Here is a 25,568-nt window from a genome sequence, read left to right as displayed (position 1 = left end):
CACACCCCAGCCATCCTGTATTAGTCAGATTCTTCCAGTTATAGCTTATAGAACCTGACTCAAGCTAGCAGAGATAAAAGAAATGACCATCCCACATAACTGGCTTCAGACACAGCTAGATATGGAAGTTCAAACGATGTCACCAAAGGGTGTCTGTTTCTCTTGCCATTTCTTACCTCTGCTTATCTCCGTTCAGCTTAAACTGGCTCTCTTCACACGGTGCGAGGAGAGCTGCTAGCGGGCCCTCGCTCACACATTTCCAGCCTGGCAAGCCCAGAGAAAAAGAGCAAGCCTTCCCTACAGCTCTGTCAAGAAAGTCTCAGGAGGGTTATGATTGGCCAGCTTGAGTCAGGTGTCCAGCCTTGAACCATTCAATACAGCCATGGTGGTGAGCCTGGCGAGACTTCAGTCACATGCCCAGTCCTTGGGTGGGGCAGCCAAGTTGAACCAACCATGTGGAATGTATTTTTCCCACAGTAAAAAGAATGTTGTTGCCAGAAGTGAATGGGGAGAAGTAATCATCAACAGTCAAAAATACCAGATGCCCATTACAGTCTACACTTACCAGTAGCTGAGAATTGAGGTGCCCCTGCTCTCATCAGCCTTTCTTGACCTGTCCTGCCACCACAAATATTTTCTTCTCTGACCTCCACTGGTGTTAACTCTCTAATCCTAGTCGTGCACTGTCCTATACAGCTCCATAACTGGTTGTGACATGGATAATAAGATGATAAGCTCCCAGAGGACAGAAGTCTTGTGTTATTTGTCCTATGCACTGCTCCTTCCATCCCGGCACAGCACACAGAACAGACACTCTGCAATGACTGTTAAGGTTTCAAGCCCAAAACTTCTGCTATCATGTCCGCTCATCTCAGGACCCCTTGTTGATGACCTGAAACTTAGTTCAATTTGGGCTTCTTTACGTAGTGGGCACCTGAACCTAAATCATCATGGCAGGCAAGAGTCTCTTTCTGTTTTGAATCATGACAAAAAAAGAGACCCGTGCAGGTACATCAGACCAAGATTATGCCAGGCCCCCAAAAGTCCTTCCAAAAGTTTGCAAGACTTTCCAAGCTAGAAAGCTTAGAAGAAATTATAAATGAGATTTTTAGGTCCTGCCGCCAATACAAGAGGAGCTGCCATGTGAGAAGTGAAAAAAAAGAGACAAAAATCCCTCAGTAATGCCAGCCCCACTTCTGCCTCTCCGTCCCGCAGTTGGCTTCTGCAGGCCTGCTGACCCTGTGCTGGAAAACTGGTCACATGGAGCTCACGTTATCAGACATAACCTGCCTGGGTGCATGCTTCTGACTTCTGTCTGTGTTTCTATTACACAGATGCCACAAATTCTGTCTTTGCAAGATTGAATTGAAGATGGAGCTGCCTGAAAATCCAAAGAGGGGAGCTTCTCCTCCCCCTCTGCTCCAGCTGGAGACCCAGGGTCCGTCTCTAGCACATCCCTAACTGCGTCTGGGCCCCTGGAGCAGATCTGGAGGAGATTTATGTTTATCCAAGTTCTCGTGCTCGCTGGACTTCTGAATCAAAGGTGGAGTTATAAAGCAAAGAAATACACTGCAAGACTCTAGCATGCACCTGTGAAGCTGAAGCATTTTGCTCCTTTTTAATAAGGTTAAAAATAGTTACAAGTGGATCACTGGAATAAGGGCTTGAAAGAGCTCTGTGGTGCATCTGCGACTACGGCCTGGCCAACATTTTACAGCCCCGCCTATTAACAATCCCAGGCCGCAGTTGCTCCTGTTCATCGCCCTCACCAGGCATGCTAACAACTCAGCCTGTGGGCCACTGGACGTTTTCAGCCCTGGCGTCTGGATCCCAGAACAATCGATGGGGGCCAGTCAGCCGCTCTTGACGATTACGAGAGGTCATTTTCACTACCTGTTGACTTGTTTCCCGTTAAGGACGGCCAGCTGGTGCAGAAAAGCATTAGCAAAAAAGGAGAGCAAAACCTTACCTACAGTTCAATGTTGAGATGGCTGAAAATAAACCCACTGAAGGGGCAAGTGCATTTTGGGCTGGATGGAGGAAGGAAAGCAAATTAAACTCATAAAGCCTAAGATCAAGGAGAAACTGAGTTACAGAGAAGACTCCATTCCTCAAACCCTGCCCAGGTCAGAGTCACACTCCATCTGCCTACTGAGCAAACCTGTGCCCCAGTAAGTAGAAAGAAGCAGCAAAGCCCCGTGCCTCCTGCCTCAGTCTGAACGGTAATGTGATTATAAAACCTCAGATCAAAGGATCGAAAGGATCCTGGCCCAATGCCAGGGAGAGTCATGGCTCCTGACAGAACTAAATCAGGTCCAATCTGGATCTGAGAATAATAAAGCAATTAGCCATGAAGTGACAGAAGCTGAATTTCACAGTAAAAGCAGTGCTAACCAACCATTTAGCATCATGAGAACAAGACCCTCTTTCTTCAGCCACCTGCGGTCACCACCCCACCCCCTATGCTATAACTCCCACCCCGCCTTCCAACTCGCTGAATACGAAAGATTAAGCCCAGGCCTGCACTAACAGGCAGACAGGGGTGGGGCAGTGGACAGACCCCTCATTCAGAGGCCTCCAGAGGACACATTGACTTGGCTCAGAAAAAAAAGAGCTTACTAACTACTCAGAACTTTTCAAAACAAGGCTCTGGCTACTTAGTTAATTGGCAGAGATGAAAGGCAAGGATATGATGAGAAACGGTGGTTTTATCATAAATGAAGGAGGAAAAATCAAAACAGCAATCTTGGTCTCCATCACTAAAGAATCTCAGAAGATAAAAAAATCTGCCTACAGTTTTGAAAATCTTAGTTAAGCACACAGGTCTGTTGATATAACCTTGAAAGTCTGACCATCCTTGCTTGTTTCACCCCCAAATACGTAGACATGCGCATGTGTGCGTGTGCACGCATGCGCGTGCACACACACACACACACACACAGACTATTGCTAAAAGTTCTACTTTTAGAAGTGGACTCTGTCTTCCCTACCTGCTGTGGCCAGGTAGTCGAACACGTGGTCTGTAAGGCTACCCACTGATCAGAGCCACCTTCGCCACAGCCACAATAAGCAAGTAGAATGTTAAAACTACATAACTTGGTTTTCAGTCCTTTGGTCAATTAGTTTACACACAGAGCTTTGTTTTTAATCTGTCCTTTTCCAGGAGATTCCTAGAAGAGGAGACAAGAAAATGTATAAGAAAGGAAGGAAGGAAGGGAGGGAGGAAAGAAGGAAGGGACGAACGAGCAATTGCTTAGAGTTCTAAGGAGATATCTATCACTCTTGCATGTGTGTACATATATAAAAATGAGATTACTTAGTTCTAGCTAGCTGCTTTAATATTATCAATACCTTTAAACATTCAACATGTTCCTATCACCCTGACAAGTTCCTGTGAATTCACTGGTATCTTGAAGAAAAAAGAAATCATTTCCACTCTCCTCCTTAGAGAGAACTACTTATATAAATCCTTTTGAAAAGGTCAGAGAAACAAAATAAATTGGGTAACCCATCCGATAACTTTTGGGAAGACAAGAGAAGCATGCAGAAAGGGAGGTAAGCTTTAATTCAGTAGGTTCCCTCAATAGGGAACATTCCTGACACTGTAATCCCATCTTTGGTCAACCCACATGCAACCCAATTCTCTCCACAGCATGGAAGAGCCAGAAATTTCTGTCAAATTGGGATAATGACTCTTCTTTGGGAAGGTATTTAATTTTATCAAGGATAGCATTTTTTAGGGACTGTGGGCAGGCTATTATCCAAGATAGGTCCATCAGTCAGGTTAAGCGAAAAAGGACCCCAAATGAAGAAACGACCTTTCCTTTCCAATGAATATCTTTGAACATGGATGGAATCAAGATGGCACACCTCAAATCTTCCCCTCTGTGAAGAGGAAAAGAACATGTACATGTGGGCACACATGCATGCACACACAGGCAGCCTGTTCTTTTTGTGGCTGTTTAAATCACGAGAGCAGGGGTTTATAAGGAAACACTGACAGGCCTGGAACAAGAGCAGCACGAGCGGGCCCCACCACAGCAACCATTTAAGCTCCTTTTTTCTTAGGAATGACTGGCCCAGCCAATGAGAACAGAGTAAACACGGCTGGCGTCTTAATGACCTTTGAGCATTAGCAGATGGCCTTTTTATGATCACAGATTAGCAGTACATGGTCGTTTGTTAATGACCAATAACAGGTGCCAGTGGTCCCTGACACTTCTTTCTGTGCTCTTTCTTTACCTTCACTCAGGAAGCAAGGGTTAGCCTCTCAGCGAACCTGCTTTCTCTGTGCCATCCTTTGTTTCTCTTTTGGCTGAAACACAGCCCATTCCCAGCAACCCAAAGGGGACGCAAGGATGCAACCGCTTCAATGTCTCAATCTCCCTCTCCCTTTTGTCTCCCTCTGAAAACATCCTCCTCTGGATATGAGTACCTAAGCCTCGCAATTTTGAACTATATAAGCCTGGCAGCAAAGGGAAGACTACTCTAAACCAGACTTATTTACAGGAGGATGCCTGGTACTATGGATATAAATGACAAAAAAACCCACAACCAAGGCTTTGTCCAAACTTAATGAAATGAATCAGCCAGAGTGGGTGAAGCCATCTCAAGCCTTCCTTTCTGCCATTTACAGCATCCAGTTAACTTCACCTGGAAGAACATAGCTTTCCCCTGCACTGTAACCCACCCACTCCCCTCACCTTCGAGACCACTTCTTCTCTCTGCCAGCCCTCTCACCTCCCAGATTTTGCATCCCCAAGAAGAAAATCAGCTGTGTGGAGCCAGTGCCCAGTTATGTAAACGATTTTTCCACCCAGATTTGCGTAAATACACCTTTGGCTTAGTTTATTCCTGGAGTAATTCAGGAGGGCACCAGGAGGCAGAGTAACTACCAAATTGGTTTCTCTGTGTTCATCTCTGTGGGTGGGGAAAGAGAACTCCTACAATTAACCTGAGATGCTCACTGGCTCCAGGACCTTGGGGTTGCAATCCCCAGGGAGCTGAAGAAGAAGCCCACCTTAAAGCTGGAGCAGCAGCAGAACTCAGGGCACTCACAGAACATGTGAATCGAACGCCCCTGACCTGGAGGCTGGAGCCCTCTTCTCCCAAACATGGAAGGAGGGCCAGTGGAGGCTGAGCTCTGCACACGTCCACCTGCACTGTGTGCATGGAGAGGGCTGCTTTTTAGAATAAAAAGTATTGTTTTTCAAAATATAAGTTGAATGTACATCATTGGAAAACAACTTGTTTTCCAAAGGAGACACATGTTTTTGTCTTTACCAAAATGCTAGAAAATATGTGTCAGTCGCTGCCGCCTTACAAAATGCAGCTTAGGAAACTGCAGGCATCTTATTTTTTAAATAAATTAGAGACCCCCCCAAATGGACAGATTTGTTACAGCACGAATGGAAACATGGACTTTTCAAGGATTTTTTTTTTTTTTTTGATGGGTTGAGGGACTTCCTCTGTGTTTTGACAGGATTGCTCATAAAAAAAAAAAAATCCTATTTTCAGCTTGAAAAGCTGTATGTTCTCTAGTGACTATTACATCTGTGGGGATAGTCCTTGCTGTTTTGGGGCTGATCACTTGAAGTGGGGGAAGAGGATTAAATGATTCTAGAGAGATTAAATCTCAAAGTCAAATTTAAAAGTAGCCATTTCTCTGGCTTATACAGGAAAAGTATGAATCAACCATGGTCCCGTAGCCTCTCGCCCATCCTTCCCCTTCTAAAATGAGGGCACTTGTACAGTCTCACTGAATTCCCTGGGGTGACGGCTCTCTCAATTCTTGGTCAAGTTTCAAGATCAAGCCTTTACTCCAGGCTTTGTCTTTGCCCCAGCCCCTCATGCTGTGGCTCAGAGGTGTAAAACCAATTAAGAAAATGAATCCCAAGGTGCTGGATTTCTAGATCTGTTGGGCAAGGTTCCCCCACCCCCATTTCCAATGTGAGAGAGTAAGAAAGAAAGAGAAGAAAAGGAACTCACACTTAGCCCGCAGGGAACACTGTTACAAAGAAGAACAAATAAAATGTTAGTGGAGACAGTAAACTCAGCACCCTCCACCCTTGGATACAGCCAACACAACAGTGGTTTTATCCTTTCTGTTGACCACGTATAAAATAAGGAAGGAAATGCATGATGTTGAAGTGAGACTCAAAGGGCACCCCCAATTCCGGGACCTCTTATTTGGAGAAAATATACAGCTATATCTCCCCCCACACCCACCAATTCTTTAGCAATCAAACAGGAACAGATCCTTTTCCATCTAGATGCTGCTGTCGGAAAGCCCTAATTTAAACTACTATTATATAAATATCCTTTCCTGGCCCTAGTCAAATCCAGATCTCATCTTTGTATTGCACAGTCAAAAAGATAAAATGAAAAATCCATTACTAATTAGACTGTTAAATTAAACTGCTTTAACTTTATTTTATGAGAGGCATAAAGTACATAAAGAGAAGACGCAAAGTGCTACCCATGACCTTCAGTGGCGACTTGTGGCCCACCTCGATGCTTTTTGAACCGCTTGCCTGAAAACACCTGGATTTGCTAACACCTTCTATTCCCTCTCTACCACTTCTAAACCTGAAGGATTTATTTTTAACAGTCCCTCACCCACATAACGACTTTAAAATTCCTTAGGTTCATACCTTAAAATATAGCTGGGAATTAAGAAATAATGTCAATTAATAGTTGAAGCTCAGAGGCACTAATGGAGTTAGCTAACCACTTCCTTCTGGAAAGCTAACCTAAGTACATAGAAGAGTCTAAGCACCCTAAGATTTCTGTGCTTCCGTGCAGGGGTCAGCAAACTAGGGGCTGCAGGCCAAATACAGCCCACTACCCGTTTGTGTGCAGCCACAAGCTAAGAAGAGTTTTTACATTTTTAAGTGGGTTCAAAAATCAAAAGAATTCAATTTTTTGACATATGAAAATATTATTAAATTCAAATTTCAGTGCCCATAAGAAAAGTTTTATGGAACACACACACACTCATTCCGTACGTTTTACCTGTGGCTGCTTTCACACTACAAACCACAGCGTTGAATTGTTGCAACAGAGACTATATGGTCCCAAAAGCCTAAAATATTTACTATCTGGCCTTTTACAGAAAAAATTTGCCAAGCATGGCTTCATAGGTGGCTTTGCTATATGCACAGACAAGAGGAAATTGGGTGCCACTTGTTCCAGTGAGAAATTGAATGTCAGTGAAAGAAAGTGTAGAACATTTAGTTCTGTTAAGTGAACAACCATGTTAATAGAACAGTGTAGCAGAGATCTCAGCAGCCCCCAAAGCAGGACATGGGAGTAAATCAGCTCCCACATCTGACATTATCTTATTTTGTATTATTATATAAGTTATTAACTTTGATACCTTTAAATATTTGTACAGTAGAGCCAAGTGACTGTTAGGTTTCCCAGCTCATTTACTATTATCAGATGTTCTGCTCTGTGTGCCATATCAATGAAGCCTCAATTGTAGCACCTCTGAGAAAGGTTGGCTACCCATTGGTTTCATGGATTTTATCTTCCAGGATATTTCTCTTCCTAAGATTTTTTTAAGGTCTGCGATATGCTCTAGAACAAGTCACATTCATGAAGAGCATTCCCTCTCTTTAGACAATGAAAGAAAATGTGTGCCTCTGTGACCACATTTAGTCTGTGCTTGCCAGGCACCCTTCTCGACACCAATGTAAGTCCAAATTTCTGTCTCCTAAATTGATTACCTGTATTACATGTTTATTTATTTTAAAATGTCTATTCCTTTTTTCTCATCTCCCTTTTTTCCTCCCTCTTTCCTTCCTTTCTTTCTCTCTCCCTCTAAGCACAGACTTTGGAATCTGGTAGACCACAGTTCCAATCCCAATGTCACCAGAAGCTGTGCTTCCATGGGCAAGTCACAGAATCTCTCTGAGCCTACTTCCTCACCTATAAATTAGAGATAAGAGTAAGCATCTTGGGGCTTCCCTGGTGGCTCAGTGATTGAGAGCCCGCCTGCCGATGCAGGGGACACGGGTTCGTGCCCCGGTCCAGGAAGATCCCACATGCCGCGGAGCGGCGGGGCCCCATGAGCCATGGCCACTGAGCCTGCGTGTCCGGAGCCTGTGCTCCGCAACGGGAGAGGCCACAGCAGTGTGAGGCCCGCGTACAAAAAGAGTAAGCATCTTGAATATATTTGAACTTTTGGGAGGTATGTTAGGCATGCAGCATGTTCTCAATAAATAATAGCTGAATGAATGAATAAATAAAATAAATAAATAAATAAAAGGACTTCCCTGGTGGCGCAGTGGTTAAGAATCTGCCTGACAATGCAGGGGACACGGGTTCGAGCCCTGGTCCAGGAAGATCCCACATGCTGCGGAGCAACTAAGCCTGTGCGTCACAACTATGGAGCCTGCGGCTCTAGAGCCTGCGAGGCACAACTACTGAGCCTGCGTGTTACAACTACTGAAGCCCACACACCTACAGCCCATGCTCTGCAACACGAGAAGCCACTGCAGTGAGAAGCCTGCGCACAGCAATGCAGAGTAGCCCCCGCTCGCCACAACTAGAGAAAGTCCACGCGCAGCAACAAAGACCCAATGCAGCCAATAAATAAATAAATATTTTTTAAAAATAAATAAATGATAGCTGAATGAATGGATGAATACAGGTATAGTTATAGGTAAAGCTATAGATTATTCCTGTGTTACTTGTACTTTACACTCTTTAGGATAGTGATAAACACACAGAAAGTGCTCAATAAACACTTGATTGAACTTACATTTACCTATTCATCCCTATCGTGAGCATTTCTCAAGCACCAATACACAATCAGCTGTATGTTACCAATACAGAACCTTAAAAAGAGGTTGAATACACATGCATGGGGATTTTTACTTCATCAAGGAGCAGGATACATCTACATGGCCAAGATCTAGGTCACAGTGTAACATATTACAAAGTGCTTATTGTCAAATCTGGCACACTGTTAGTATTCAATATATTCTGGCTGAATTGCTCCAAAATCTAAACCAGAAAGAACAAACTATAAACAATATAAAAAAAATCATGGGGGAGATACAAAATGGAGGATAAAATGAGTCAGGAAGAATGCTTTAGAGGGGGAGACATAGCTTCCTAGAGGAAGTCTGGAGGTGAATTGATGGAAATAAAGCAGAGCAGCATTACAGACGGGGCTAGCATGGTGGATTGGAGCAGCCACCTTGAGGTGTCAAAGGTGTGACACGGTTGAAGGAAGCTGGCTTGGGCATTAGAAAGACATGGGCCAGATGTTGATTCCTCCTCTTACCAGCTGCATAAACTTGAGTAAGTTACTTAGCCTCACTAATTGTCATCAATAAAAGTCTAATACAGGGACTTCCCTGGTGGTCCAGTGGTAAAGAATTTGCCTTCCAATGCAGGGGACACGGGTTCGATCCCTGGTCGGGGAACTAAGATCCCACATGCCACGAGGCACCTAAGCCCGCACACCACAACTACTGAGCTCGGGTACCTCAACGAGAGAGCCCGTGTGCCGCAAACTACAGAGCCCACAGACCCTGGAACACACGCACCACAACTAGAGAGAGAAAAAACGTGAATGCCACAACTAGAGAGAAGCCCGAGCGCCACAACGAAAGATGCCGCGTGCCTCAAGGAAGACCCTGCAACTAAGACCTGACGCAGTCAAAACAAAAAAGACGAATAGAGCCTACTTTACACCATTATTGACACATACAAATGTCAAGAATTTCAGCAGCTGCTATAGTACCATTTAATGCTAGAGAGTATTGTTGGAGAGCCTTGAATTAAAGATGGAAGCTTTTGGTTTGGGGCCCTTGTAAATTCAGCATCCTTCGTGAGGAACACCTGGCATGAAAATGCTAGTGATCTTCAGGGTTTTGTCCTTGACCTTCCTCTCATCTCACGATTGACCAACTTCCCTTGGATGATTTCAGCAGGTCCAATCTATACTGAAGCTGTAGGAAAAGTAAGCCACCCAGACAACCACCTGGGAGTCATTAATGCCTCCTGTTCATTCCTTTCCAAAGAGTCAATCAATTCTTCTGTCAATTCTACATCCTTAATAGCTTTGTATTTCCTCCCTTGTCTACATCTCACTGTCACCTAAGTCCTCATCACCTCTTCCATCATGTACGTAACTTCTCTGCCTGCCTCTGTCCTTCCCGGTTGCAGGTCACTCTCCCCACTTTCCTCAAAAACAAACCTAATCATGCTACTTTCCCACCTAAAATCCTTTAATGGTCTTCTACCTTCTGAGGAAAGTCTAAATTTAGTGTGATGGACAAGAAATTCCACGCTCTTTTTCCTTTCGGGGTTCCACTGGCTTTTCACACATGTGCATGGGTACACACACACACACACACGGCTTACTGACCTGCTTACAGTTCCCCGGATACACCATGTTCTCTCTCTCTCTCTTCCTTTCCTTTTCTCTTGCTATTTCTCTAAGACACTCTTTGTTATCCTCCTTAACCTGGTCAAATACTCATGAATCTTTCAGAACTCGGCGTGGATGTCACCTGCTTTAGGAAACTGTCTTTCACATCCTCCCACTTTCCACATCAAGCTAGGAGCCCCAACCAGGAACACCCATCCACTCTGTATAAACTGTGCTGAATCAGGTGTTTGTTTGTCTATCTTTTACCTCATCTCCACTAATCAATTTATGTCCTGAGGACAGAGGCCATGTCTTCATCTTTGTATCTCCAGTAAAAGCACATAAATGGAATATGCGGTGGGGGCCCATAATTGATGGGTGGATAGATGGATGGATGGTGGTTTGGATGTCTCAATGATGACAGTTCAGAGACAGGTATCTATTTGAGATCCCTCAGCTGAGTTGCTTTTGAGGTCTCTATAGTCCATTTAGAGGAAAACTATAGTAAAAAAGAAAGAAGACTGAGGTCAGGGTTTTGAGAGATGACATAAAAGAGCGGGAGCAAGAATTATTGACAAACGATATAAATAGAAGTTAGGGAGGGGCTGGAACAGTCCTTACATGTGACTAGCCATAAGGGAAACAGGTTCAGGCCTCTGCATCGCAGAAGACATTTTAAGAGATGTGCATACTCTCTGATCTGCTCACCTACTGAAGGAGTGAAAACAGAATCAACCTAAATATCTACGCACAGGAATGGTTACGTAAATCATGACTATCCACATCATGGAATATCATTCACCCATTTACGTATTATAATTACAGTGAATATGTGTCAACATTAAAAAAAATGCTTATAATACTAAGTTCAAAAGAGAGAGCTAGGAAAACCAAGTCAGTGCCATATTATGGAAATCAGGAGGAGAGAGACTGCCAGGGAGAGGGGGCCTCAGTGCAGTAGTGAGACAAGGAGGTCAAGGAGGATGGAGGCAGGTGATGAGACCACAGAGGACTTCAGGTATCCCCTACTCAAGGCTGACCCCCGTCTGTTTCGCGATAGTAACCTGTGTATCCACGTCTGCCCTTCTCCGAAATCACCTGTCATATTCATGGCCAGTACAGTGCCTGCCACGAGTGCTCAGTACTCTTAAGGCGCCATAATGTCCTTCGTAACATCGAGGAGTTCATGGCCATCTTCACTTATGCGCTCTCACTCCCTATCTTAGAGCTCTGAGATGGGGTTATCATTGCCCTCATTTCACAACATCACAGAAGGGCTAAGTGATTTATTTCCTTTAGTCACAGAGCACACCCTGATCCAGAGTCCTGGCCTGTGTTTTGTCAACTAAGCTATTCTTTTTACCTATTTAGTAAGTACAGTTAATTATTTGTTGTTTATACAATTACTGTCCTGTGTATTTTCCCTATAGGTGTTAACTGTTCTGTTACTAGTTGTCTGGGCCCCTAGAGGGCAGAAGCTTTGGCTTTTGAAAAACTTTTTCAGTAGTGCCAAACTGAGTGTCACACCCTTACCAATTGTTTGAGGCTGGTGATACCTCTGATAACAGAGAAGACTCCCTTTATTCATTGCTCTTTTTCACATTTCCTGCTGGGATGCACTAGCCCTTTGAAAGCCAGTTCTAAGAGACACTGGGAAGACTGGTGGCTGTGAGTCATGGAATGGAGAAGGGAACCCCACTGTCCTCCCTCCCAGAGACAAAGAGGACAGGAGGCATGCAGTGCTGACACACGGGACTCTCAGAAAGAGGACCCAGAAGTTTAGCTGAATTAAAAGGTGTTCTAGTAAGACAGGGCATGGAATAGAAGGTGAAAAATGTCGTCTGGGAAGGAAATTTTCTTCGATAGATAGTGTGGTACAATAACAAATATAGATTTGGGTTTTGTCTTAGGCAGTTCCTTGCACACAACTCCTAAAACCCTTGAAATCTCTGGAGTGATAAGTGTCTTTGATATGCTAATGAGATGGCTCGGGATAGCTTCCGATGGGGGCTGTCACCAGAAAGGTCAATTCCTTCAGCCTCACCTCAAGACCTCTGAGGAAGGGAGAGAGGCTAGAGACTGAGTTCATCCCAAAAGGCCAGTGATTTAATCAATCATGCCTATGTAAGGAAACCTACATAAAAACCCCTAAACGATAGGATTTAGGGAGCTTCTGCGTTGGTGAACACACTGAGGTGCTTGGAGAGTTGCACACCCAGAAAGGGAATGGAAGCTCCAGGCACCACCTCCCCGCAAACTGGCTGTTCCTGTATCCTTTATACTAAAGCAGTAAGAGCAAGTAAAGCACTTTCCTGAGTTCTGTGAGTCATTCTAGGGAATTATCCAACATAAAGGGGTGGGGCGGGGAGGGGGAGGTTCACAGGAACTTCAGAATGTAATGCCAGTTGGTCAGAAGTACTGGGACTTGGGATGGGTATTGGAAGGTTAGAAGCGAGGACATGCTATGGGACTGAGCCCTGAACCCGTGGGTCTGTGCTAACCACGGATGGGATCAGAACTGAATGGAACTGAACTGTTGGACAGGCGGTGATGCAGGAGAATTGGAGAACTGATTGTTGGTGTGGAAACCCACACATATTTGGTGTCAGAAATGTTGTGAATAAAACCAGCTCAGATAGCATATGGGGGTCTGAACAGTAGAACAGCCAGGAGCTTAGAAAGCCACAGTTCCTATCTTCCCGTTTTCTGACAGAGAAGCCTATGCACAGTCACAGCCCTGCAGAGCCCAGCTGGCATCTGGATGTCACTATTTCTCATGAACAATTTTTGCCTCCACCCCTGCTACAGAGCGGGATTGATGAACCCAGAGAGCAAATGTGCCCTATGGCCCAGGGAGTAGCCTGCCCTTTTCCAAGGGTTGAGGAAGAAGACTCAGTTTCCCCACTGAGGTCACTCAGGGATACGGTACTCACGAAGTCAGTTTAATCCTAGGCACTCGTCTCAACCAACATCATCTAACATCGGTCCCAGAAACTAATTAATAATTGACAAATTAAATAATGAAAACTTGCCAAGAACGAAAAAGACTTGGGACTGTAGAAGTTCCCAAGTGGAGGGAGATTTGTGTTTCCAAAAAGTTAGAAGGGTGAAACACACTTACATGGAATTTGCCAAAGGGCACAGCCAAATTTGTGCTACTCTCCGAATATGGTTCTCCAGGATCTCACTTAGGTTCATTTTCTCTCTGTGAAGCTGGGTCTCTGGTGCCTCCCTTTGTGTGGTTTCTCAGTTTGTATCTCTCATAAACAACCTACTGTCATACGACTGACTTCATTCTATTCAAAGAGCCCTGGAGCCCAACATGCAGACGTTGCTTGTCATCTGAAGTAGTGCTGTATCTAAACAAGTAATACATTACTACATCCAGGGCTTTCCAAATTCCCCTTTCAGACAAAATTTAAATTTCTCAGGATCAGCAGGGTAAAGAGTTGCCAAGGGACCAACTGGTATACCTCTCTGCACGCTGACAACATAATGTCCATGTACTGAACCCAGTCTTCAAATAAATTGAGGGGCCACTTTGGGTCTGACTTTTGTGGGTTATGATGTTCCCCATTAGCAGTACATGACTGTTTGAAAATCCAGTGAGAACTGACTTAGGTTTTCCCAAGCACAGCACATGAAATCTAAAAGCAATTAACGACATAGATGCTTGGCACTGGACAGATGCAACTTGTTTTTCTATATTGTATGCTTTTCTATTCATATGTACTTGAGTATATATATATATTCATATACATCATATACGTGTGTGTGTGTGTGTGTGTGTGTGTGTGTATATACACACACATATATAAAAGTAGGTGTGTGTTTATCTGAGTGAGGGAGAGAGAGCAAGGGACAGAGAGACACAGAGAGAGAGATTACTGAGATACTATGAGCCTTCTAATTGTTTTCTATCCTGCAATCCAAGAGTTTTCCCCTGACTCTTTGGCATACCATTCTGGGGCTGCTGTGTTCTTGGGTCTCCACATGACTTTTGGTTTGGGTGGCAGATGTCAACTGTTGGTGAGCAGTGACTACTGCCCTGCGGACTGCCTGTATTGTATTGTTAAGCCACACTTGGAAATCTCTTGCTCACAGCGTTACTTCCATTTGATGCTTTGCAGTCACTTGGTTGTGTGTCTCTCTCACATTTTGTGGCTTTGTTTACTGCATTTGGGGTGTTGGCATGGCTGAAATTCATCCCAGAGAGACTGTCCACTGAACTGTTAGATGCTGAATGGTTGATACTGGGCACAATGGCTTTTGTGTAAGGGCTGTGTCATTATTGGTTCATTTTGCAATAAACGCCATCCAAATCTAGCCGGTACAATGCTGAGCAATGTGCCAACCTGTCCTAGAGCCCCAGTAGATGCCCACTGCCTCTCCTTCGTAGCTGCTGGCTTGTCCAGCCATTCTTCTGTGAGGCTCTGGGATATTGACTAAAAACAGTGGCTTTTGTACTTGTCATAATTAGGAGAATATGGCATTTTTTTCCGCACAGAAAGAGTTCACATTAGGTTGTCTGTTCTTCAGTCACCTCAAATATTGGTATGAATTCCATTCACACAAGCTGTGTCCTTTTAAAACCAGGAAGGCAACCCAGCAAGCATCAAATAATCCCCCAAAGTAATTTTTAATGGATATGATGTGTTAAGGCACACACATGAAATTAAAATATCATAAGCCAGGCCTGTAGCTCTTTATACTTTATAGAATAACTCAATAGTGGTTTCAATTGTGTGATGTGATTTGTGATCCATTTAAATGACAGCACAGAAAGGAATGTTCTTTCCACTTGGTTTTAAGACTGAATGGTTGAGCGTGTGTACTCACCAATTGACTCAGTTAAGTTGCTGGGCTTCTGTGAACCTCAGTTTCCTTTTTTGATATTCTGATTGTTCCAGTGCCTACATGCCATAGGACTCTATGGGAATCAAATGGGATAACACTGGAGAATGCATTTAATAAAACACTATAAAAAATCATCATCTTATTTCCAAGAAGGTATTCCCAATTCAAATACTAAAAATAGTTTTTTCTTAAATATCACTGCCATAATATAAACAGATACCCCTTTTGCTGTTAAGGCTTAAGAATCAAAGTTGACAAGTGATCCTAAAGTTTGAGAACTAGCATTTATTTCTCTGAAGGGCATGTTGGGCCTAGGGTTATTTTGGATAGAATAACATAAAAAAATCAAATGGCATCGCACTATCGTCTCCCGTTACATACATTTTGTTTACATATGTAAACAGTACTACTTTCCCAGGATCTACATTTTTCTCCCCTTCCCTGCTAATGGTAAGAATTGGGAGTCTACACAAGTGCCTTCTAGTCACTGAACTGTCAGAATACTTCTTGCTAACACACATGCCACTGGATTATCTCTTCATACACATAAGCCAGTTCCTGAATTCAGTGGAGGGAGGGGAGTGAATTCCTTTAAGCCACCAGAGTTGTTTCTTTCCTCTGTCTCCTTTTATCTTCTATCCTTTCTTTTTTTCCCTTTGTTTTCCTTTCCTGTTTTCTTTTGATATTCATAATTCTATATACTTAATTTTAATGAATTATATGGGTTTTAAGCCATTATTTAGCGTTACTTAGAAAGTAGCTTTGGATCATTAAGAGTTCTACTGCCTGAGTCCCAGGAGTGGCAAACGCTTTGCACTGTTTGACATACACCCCTCACTAAGTCTGAGTGTTCCCTTTTCCTGTGTGATTAAATGAAACCTATTTCTGGTAGCTGCAATATGGTGATGATTGTCTACCTTCCAAAATGTTGGGGGCAAGAGAACAATTTTATTAGGGTGTCTACTCCAACAACAGACAACAAGCTTTAAATTTTACTCATCTAGGAAGGCATTTTGACATTTGCCAAGTGTGTATTGAGCTCTTGTTATGTGCCAGGCACTCTGATAGCAGCAGCGCCAAGGGTACCATGAGACAAATGGCGCAAAATGAAAGAGGCACTCCCTTGCTCAATGCTGAGAGTGTATGTTTCCTTAGACCCAGGCTGGTGGGCACTGATAAGACATAAAGGCATAGTGTGACCCTCATGGAACCATCCAGAAAGCGGACAGACACTAAATGAATGAAATCCATACAAAGTAAGAAAAGAAGCGATAGGACTAGGCACAAAGTACTGTGCTTGTTGAAATGATAGTACAGACTAATTTAAACGTGAATGAGACAGGGTGTAATGGAAGCCAGTTATGGGGCTGTGTGATCTTTTTAAGCGTCTGAAATAAAATGGAGAACATTCGGAGAATGAAGGTAGCATTACCTTTCCAATCATCCGGAGCTGACTGCATGAGGTGGAGTGTATGTCAGGGGTGGCTGCACTTGAGGTTAGTCCTCGGTGCTGGCAAACTGGAGTCACACAGAGTAAATATAACGGAGAGATGGCTGCTAACACTTTCAGATCAGTCCTCACCACACCTACAGAGGCCTGCGGCCCAGTCATTACTGCTGATTTCCAAGCCCCTCATTACATTACGAAGCATTTTTTCAACAAAGGTGAACGGCTATGTCGTGGTGTCTTCCATTCTTCCATCCCCTGGAAGTGTATCCCCCACCCCTGAATATTATCTCTCTGCATTTTGCAAGGAGAAAGTAGGAATATAAAACAACAATGTTAGATTTTCTTTATTAAAAATATGAGAGAGAAAAAAAGGAACATTGTGTTTATTGTTGTGGATACTTCCAAAGAGGTAGCTAAAATTTTATGGCCGCCTTGTTAGTAACTCTATAAATCAGTTGACAGCATCTGTGTTTTAAAATCTTTTCTGCATATAAGCAGTGAAATGAAGCACACATTGGAAATTCTGATGATTTCAACTTCAGACTTTCTTTTAAAGTAATAACTTTAATTCAGTTCTTTCTGGCATAAACTTTTTCATCCCATTATGTCAAAAATTGTATTATCCATCCATTTGTCTGTCAGAACATCTCCCTGTGGGGCGATAGGCTCCTGGCTTCTCTACTCTAAACCTCCCCATTACATCCTGCTATCAAGAGTCACAATTTTCCACGGAAGTCTCTGGTGACTTTTGACAATGTTTTACAGAGAACTACACCAGGAAGCTCAGAGTTAAAGGAAATCTTCCATTCTAGCAATGAATATGTAATAGGCATTACACTGTGCAGTATTCCAAAAAACGTAAGGTTCATTAAGTCTTTCTAAAGCAGGGACTTCCGTGTAGCTTTGAAGGAACCTGTCTTCACAATGGCATTAGCAAATGGCACTCTGGGGCAGAGAATATTAATACTGCACATTAAAAAACAAATTTGTTTAAATGCTGTATAGCTATATGTAGATACTGATGATCCAGAAATAAATAAAAAGTGAACAGTTGTCCAACTTTGTATGCAAATTGCCTTTTGCTTATATACATAAGAATGCTTTTTGCTCCTAAATTCCTTCATATTAACAAGCAGGAGTGTAACTAATATATAAACTAAAGTCATTCTCTTTAATGAGAATGCTAAATATTTTAAAGACATGCACGGCTGTGAAATATTGTCAAGGGCATTTTTATACTTAAGTTTAAGAACGCTTATGACTTAACTGTTGAATTATTTAACATATTCAGCCTGGAAGCACTATTTATGTATGTTTTTAATGTTCTTACTTATGTTGGCTTTTCTTTGCTAAGGATTTAGGACCTTTGATTTCTGTTTATAAAATTTACATTTTTAATCTCTGATTTCTAGGTATTTCCCATTTGACACTGGCAACAATATCCACAAGGGAAAAAAGGAATAATTTCATGGAGCCTGAAACGGGGCTATACATGAAAGAAACTCAAGTCATACTGCTCAGGGAATTAAGTCAACTTAGGGAGCCAAAAATGAAAGTCCTGTTCAACAAACCACCTGTATAACTAAAATAACAGATACAGAAATATGCACCTGGTTTCCAAGCTTTTCCCAAGGAAGCATGCGATAGAAAAGGGGCTGAATAATCCGGTGCAATAATGTAATTCCATACAACCAGCATTTGCTACTTTGAGTTGTCAGCTCCTATTTCTCACCTATGTATTGTTTTACAATTACTGCCTTGTCAAAGATTTATCAGAGCAACATAAAAACACATTTTCTCTCATTGTTTTCCATTAAACTTGATTCATATTTCTTAAATGTAGAAGGAATCCTCAAAGATTTCGGAAGGATTTCAAGTAGAACCCCTATCAATGCCATTCAGGAAATGGAAACTGACAATCAAAGGTAGTGTGAGAGCAAGTTTTATTTGAGCTATTCCCATTAAATTCTACTCGTGTGGTTAATAATATAAAAATCGTCAAGGTGACTTGGGATAGAAAGATACCTAGAATTTGCTTGAAGTGGGATTCCGTAAGAACTATAATGGTGGTAATTTTTAAGACTGGTGTGTTTTTCTCTAGTGATGTTTTGCTTTACAAACTATATTTATGTGTGTGTGTGTGTATATATATATACACACACACACATATATATGCATATACATAGGTATGTATGTATATATACATGTGTGTTATATATATATGTGTGTTTACATATATATTCCAATATTATTAGTGTTAGTCAAAATTTCTCTTCTGAACTAAGTCAAAAAGACACAATAATGAGGCCTCTGAGGGATGGGGCCTCAGTCATGCAGTCAGGGGAGGAACTGAAGGTTTCCATGGCTTGTTTAAACTATTAGAGGTCTTTCCGACACTGATTTTCACTTTCATTTAGCCTGGTATTCCCTAACATGTGTTCCACGGGGGTTACTAAGTTTACTTTAAAAAAGGGTACCCCAATTAAATGAGCTTTGGAAATGCTGGATTAATCAAAATTCTCAGAGCCTTAAATATATAACTGTGCTTTCTGAATCCTCAAGAGAGAAAGATAATAGCTACTATTTTCCAAACATTTTGACCAGGAATCTCTTTTTCATTATTTTTCCCCCAGAGCACTTCCAGGCTAGTGTTCCACAGAGCACACTTTGGGAAACAGTGACTTTTGTCAGTAAACACTTACTTTATCTAGCCTATGTGACAGGTTCTGTGCTGGGAGAATTGTTTCATTGTTTCAGAGAATAAGGTTCATTATCAGCCACAATGTGAGAAGAGACTGCCAAATTCATGTTTATGTCCATAATTGTCATGGTGTCTCCTCAAGAGCATCTAGTGCCCAATAAGCAGGCGTTGAATGAATGAATGAAACAAGCTAATGATTCATACCTAAGTGTACTTGTGCAGATTATTATATCATTTTTGTATTTATTTCATATTCTAAGGAGATATTAATATAATGTTCCCCTAACTTTCACTATCACCTAGTCTCCCTAAAATTCTGCTCAGGGAAAAACCTAAAGGAAGAGAACTAATTTCATTTCATGAAAGATTAAAGAGACCAAAATTCATTCGCTTGTGTATAATGACCATGCTACCGACTCACCATTACCATCTGTGGGGAGGATTTGTACTATTAATAACTTTTTTCATTTTCATGTCTACTCTCCACTCACCTTCCCAAAACACATGCACATAAAACACACACACACACACACACACACACACACACACACACACAGTCAACTCCATCACAGAAAAGAATAAAAGGCTAAACTAAGGCTAGAAATTTTATAATTTACTGGATTACAGAGATTTACTCTGTGCAAAGCTAACCGGCCTTTTTTTTTTATTATTGAGGTACAACTGACATATAACATTATATTAGTTTCAGGTGTACAACATAATGATTTGCTATTTGTATATATTGTGAAATGATCACCACACTAAGTCTAGTTAGCATCTGTCACCACACGTAGTTACACATTTTTTTCTTGTGATGAGATCTTTTAAATTAGCAACTCCCAAATATGCAATACAGCATTATTAACAATAGTCACCAGGCTGTACATAAGTATCAGAAGGTATTTATGTTAAGCTAATTGGCCTTATAATAACTTTATGCATTGGATGCCTCATTTAGATATGTACCAGCTATTGTCACTACACTCTAAAATTGGCATCCTCAATCATTTTTGAAGTCTCAAGAAATACTCTTCTCTTACATAGCTATATGGCATGAGCTTATGAAATATATCATTTAAATTAACTGTGTTTGGGGGTACATTAAGAATTCTGAGACAGCTCAGGGTATCCAGATGTGGCACTGGCAAGAATTATAAATCAGGGTACTAGTAAATAAATGAGAAACTAAAGTCTTTATAACTCTTTATAACCAGCTACAAACTATGGGCATGAGGATATTTAAGTGAATAGGGATGCTTCTTTCTACATATTGCACTTGTCTTTCAAAGGTAGGAGGAGACCCTCTGGATAGAGGTGTTTGAGTTGCCCTATTGGCTGACCTTACTTCCAAAATTCCATTTATTTAAAAAATTATCAAGAATCAGAATCCACTGACACCCACTGAGGTATGTAGGAAAAAACAGTGCTCTGATTTCATGTGAACACAAACAGTACTTTGGACATGCAAATCCAGCGGGTGATACATGTAGATCGGCCATAGAAAGTTCAGGTTCTCCAGAGCAGAGCATTTCCCCCACCATCCCAACCCTAATGAGCTAACTAGTAGTTTACCTGGAACAGACCTACAGTCACCAGTAAGGGAAGCATCAAAGTTTCAGAAGTATTGCCAGGACTAGAATGATCAAACAGGCATTTTTCTAGAGTCAGGTGTAAGTTTGAGTCTATTGGCTAAGGCATGAAAGGCCCCTGAGCACATGGGCCCATAAATAACCATTATAACAAGACATAGTTGCCAAAGGAGTTCTGATATTAGAAGAGGAACTTTCCCCTCCCATACACCAAGCTGAAAGCACCTTGAAAACAGAAATGGCCTGTCAGTTAAGTCTCACCACTTAGTAAAGCAGTGTCTGGCCATGGTGGTAACTCATTAAATGTGAGAGAACCAGATTAAATTTTTATTGTTGTTGTTTAATTTCTCACCCTGATGCTGGTTAAGGCAGGGGTAGAGAAGCTAGAATTACCTTCTACCCTTTGAGTTTCTTCCCCTAAAGAAAAATTTAAGTATTCAAAAACTAAAGAGAGAGAAAATCATGGTTACACTGCTGCAAATACACCCAGTGTTCAAGGTCTAAGCATGACAAAAACAAAGCTGAAGATGTTCACCTCTAGACTTGAGGACTCAACAGTTCTTTGGTCTGCTGTGGTAAAATGGAGGGAAGGAGAGTCACAGGGATCCAACCTGCCTCCTGGTATGTGCACTCCGCCTATCACCAGTGGATAATTCCAATTAGAGGAAATGGTGTCACAGTACAGACATACAGAAGGGTGTGCCTACGTGGGAGGGCCAACAAGCTGTCTCCCATGAGGCCCCATAGGGCCACGTTCATTTTGTTGGTGCATTTACCCTGATGGACACAGGCAACTGCATCCGTGGTTAATTAGGATTTGGTCTGCATTTCTGACACCCCTTGGGAACTGATTTGTCAGCACACCGAGAACAGCCCACATCTTACTAGTAGAGTCAAGCAAGTCAAGCTCAAGAGAATTATAAAACCTGAGTGTTTATTTATTCACTTATAATGAGAAATACTTCTCTCATTTAGACCAAAATCCTTGGGTCTGGCTGCCCAGGTAGTTTTCCTCCCAAGGCTAGAGCCTCATGGTGAGGTGAGCTCTCACCAGAAGTTTGTATAAGTCAGAACCAGAAGAATCAGTTGCGTGGCTGGCATGCAGATGGTGTTGCCTGACATACCTATCTTGCCCACAGCATCACATTAGCAAACTGAGGCTCCTTCTCCCCTGGATGGTGCTTGGATGACCCATAGTTTACAGCTGGGATCCTCCTCTTTGTCTACTTTTATACCTGATTAGTCCCTCCTCTGGTAAACATACTAGTTGTGTAATTTTGCCACTTTAGTGACTTGGCTGGCAGCCAGGTATTTCTGAACTTGAAAGTCATTCCATCACTGTAAGGAGGTTTCTCTTATCTATGCTCTGACCCAGTGGATGTTGACTTCAGAGCTTAACCCTCAGGAAGAATTCTTTTGGTCCTTATTTATATGTTTCTGGATAGGCATCTGTAACTCCTAAGTAATGGCAATGGTATGTATCTCATAAAATTATGTTCCATAAATTAATTATTCCAAAAATTAAGTACTGAATTCTAAAGCATTGGAAATAAGTAACCATGTATACAGTACCTGTCATAACCCTCCAACAACCAAAATATTGTTTACCTGAATCATTCAGGTATCTGACCCTGTTGGCAAAAGTCTGTTCCCTACTGTGGGAAAAATGAGACCTTTACACTAGGTGGAGATTAATCTGCCTGGCCAGCAACAGAGCAGAGCTTCCTTCTTCACTGCAAATGCAAATCAGAATGAAGAGACTTCTACATCCTTGGTGAACATTCATAGAACAGAATTGAGAACCTTGGGCCTGCTGGGATCAGTACTCAAAAACATTGCTTCAGAAACCTACGAAAATTAGGGACGCTTCTCTTCTCTGGCCTCGGTAGTTCTCTGATTCTTTAGATCACAATGAGTTAGATATTACAGGACTCAAGAGAATGAGTCCAGTCAAGGGGTTTCAGGCTCCCCTGATCCCTTATGCTAAGCAGTCAAGTTATGACCCACTCTTGGTGAGGGAGTCTTCAATGGATATAGCAACCTTGTACCCAGAGCTGCAGGGGTGGGGCTCAGCTGGAAGTGGGGTAGCAACAGAAGGAAGACCAACCTCAGAACTTTCCAGCAAAGGGATGTAAAGAGAGAAATAATCTGATTCCTTTTAATACCTTCCCTGGGGCAGAGGCTAGGCCCTATGATAACATCCAATCACAGTTTCTCTACTCCTTATCTGGAATATGCATTTCTCCCCAATTGATTTATCAAGATATATACAGCAAAAGCACTATCAGTCGGGATTTTATACAAAGAGACTTAAATAAGGCATTTGTAGCAGTCACTCATTCTTCTCTTTAATGCCTATATTTTGGAGAGGGGCGCACAGGCCTTCAAAACACCTTGGTTAAAAATGATAGGCAATCACCAATCTGCCAATCCCCTTGATTTTCTTGAGAAGTGTGAGGGGCCTCAGGTCCCATTTAAAGGATAGACCTGAGGTCTGGCATAGAAAATACTGTCATATGGACCTTGAGCCTGCCATTGTCCACAAAGGGAAGGGCCAGACCACATGCTGAAAGCTGGCACTTACACATACGCAAGACACTTAATTGCTTGGACAATTTGTTCTCCTTGGCTCTGGCCATCGAGTTGGGAATTAAGCAACCACAGCATCTGAGAGTCAGGGTACAGGGATCGTAATTATTAACAGAATGACCAGTTGAAAAATCCTGTAGCCAAAAGAGACATTAAGGAACCTCTAACCCAGTGGATTTGTAAGCCCTTTTTAATACTAACTTATTTTTCATCTTTAAACAAAATTTTACATAGAAACATTACGTAAAATTACATAATAATGGAACTGACTGGATGCAAGCAGATACCTAGGCCCTGAAGAAAAGCAGCTTGCAAACGGCTGGTTAGTAACATCCACCTCATTTCACACAAGTAAGAACTGGGATGCCTCCTCCAGTCTCATGCGGGGTGAGTGGCAAAGAGGAAACTAGAAAATGGTCTTCAAAACCTTAATCGAGCCCTATCTCCTTCTCTGAAGCAAAGCTGTTCTTCCAGAAGAGACCATATGGAATTGAGGAGAACCAGTGCCTACTCTTTCCCTAGTCTCAGTAGCACCCTAGTAGTAATAACTGGGTGCACAGTATTAATTGTAGCAGTAGTAATGGTAGTGGTAATAGCAGCAGTAGTAGCAGCAGCTGAAGTAACTCATATTCATAGACGATGTATAAGGTTTCGCATTATATCATTTGCTAGTCAGAGCAATTATGCAAGGTAGATAGGGAAGAAAATCATTACCTTCAGTTTACAGATGAGGAAACAGGCCCAGAAAGGTTAAGTGACGTACCTCCTCGAGGTTATTTGTACTGAGTAGCAGAGCTGGGTCATCAGGTTCCGAATCTTGTGCTCTTGCTCTACTCTGTAACATTGTCCTTCTATTTCTAATGCCAAACTTTTCCAGTTTCCTTCACTTCCTGAAAAACAGGAATAAAAATACACCTCATTAAAGAAAGTAAGCATTATGCTTGAATCGATTCGGAGCCTCTACAATGAGGACCTAGAGTGGGATAATGAATGGAAAAAGTCTGTTAAAGCATGAACTGCAAAAAAATCATCTATATAGACTTTAAACATTTATTTTATCTTAAAACTTATAAAAGTAGTTTATGGCCTTTGAATCAGCTGTTTGGAGTTCAAGTCATCTTTCTTGCATAAACCACATCCATAGCATCCATCCGCTACAATTTCAAGTTTCAGTTCCTTTAAAGTGGGGTGAGAACTAAAACACTTGCAAAGCAATGTGAATGTAAAGTGCTCTTAATTTTTATGCTCTTCCCCCAATCCTTTGCAGATGTCTTACACACGCCTAATCCAACAGCACACTTTTTTTCAGTGTCTTGCTTTCATCAAGTGGTCCCAAAGCATGCATTTCAATAACAGAGGAGCAACCCCCTTCTTCTTGCAGTCATATTTCATCAATTACTAAATATTTAACTAAATCACACAATAACAATAACAAGAAAAATATGTATAGACCCATTGGAAAACAAATGAACCAGACTATGTATTAGCATATGGTTCCACTGATGGTGACAGAAAGGCAATTGCATATGAAAGAGTATCCTTCCTAGCCACACACATACAGCAGGCTGTGGGCATCGTCCAGACCATTTTCAGTTGACAGAGGGCACTGCTTAATCGCACAGGCTGTTACGCAGAGGTCTGTCCAGAGAGCTAGCTCTGAATTCTGAAGTAATTGACCTTGGTTATGTTACTTTGCAGATGTGCTGAGAAGTTGTTTCATTGATCCAGCTTCTAGTTCTCCAAGCTCTCAAAAAAAATGAAAACATTCCTTCATTAAAAAGGAAAAAATTAGGGAACTCCCTGGCGGCCCAGTCGTTGAGACTCCATGCTTCCACTGCTGAGGGCGCAGGTTCAATCCCTGGTCGGGGAACTAACAACCCGCAAGCCGCGCGGCGCAGCCAAACAAACAGATTAAAAACTCTACCTCTTTTCACCCATTGCATCCATAATTAATACTTAATATGAGACCCTTCCCCTAACAGATCCTTCAACAAA

The sequence above is a fragment of the Monodon monoceros genome, unplaced genomic scaffold (assembly GCF_005190385.1).
Source record: "Monodon monoceros isolate NGI ecotype Baffin Bay Population unplaced genomic scaffold, NGI_Narwhal_1 Super_Scaffold_19, whole genome shotgun sequence".
NCBI lineage: Eukaryota > Metazoa > Chordata > Mammalia > Artiodactyla > Monodontidae > Monodon > Monodon monoceros.
The sequence above is the reverse complement of the archived record's forward strand: the minus strand, read 5'-3'. Positions refer to the sequence as shown.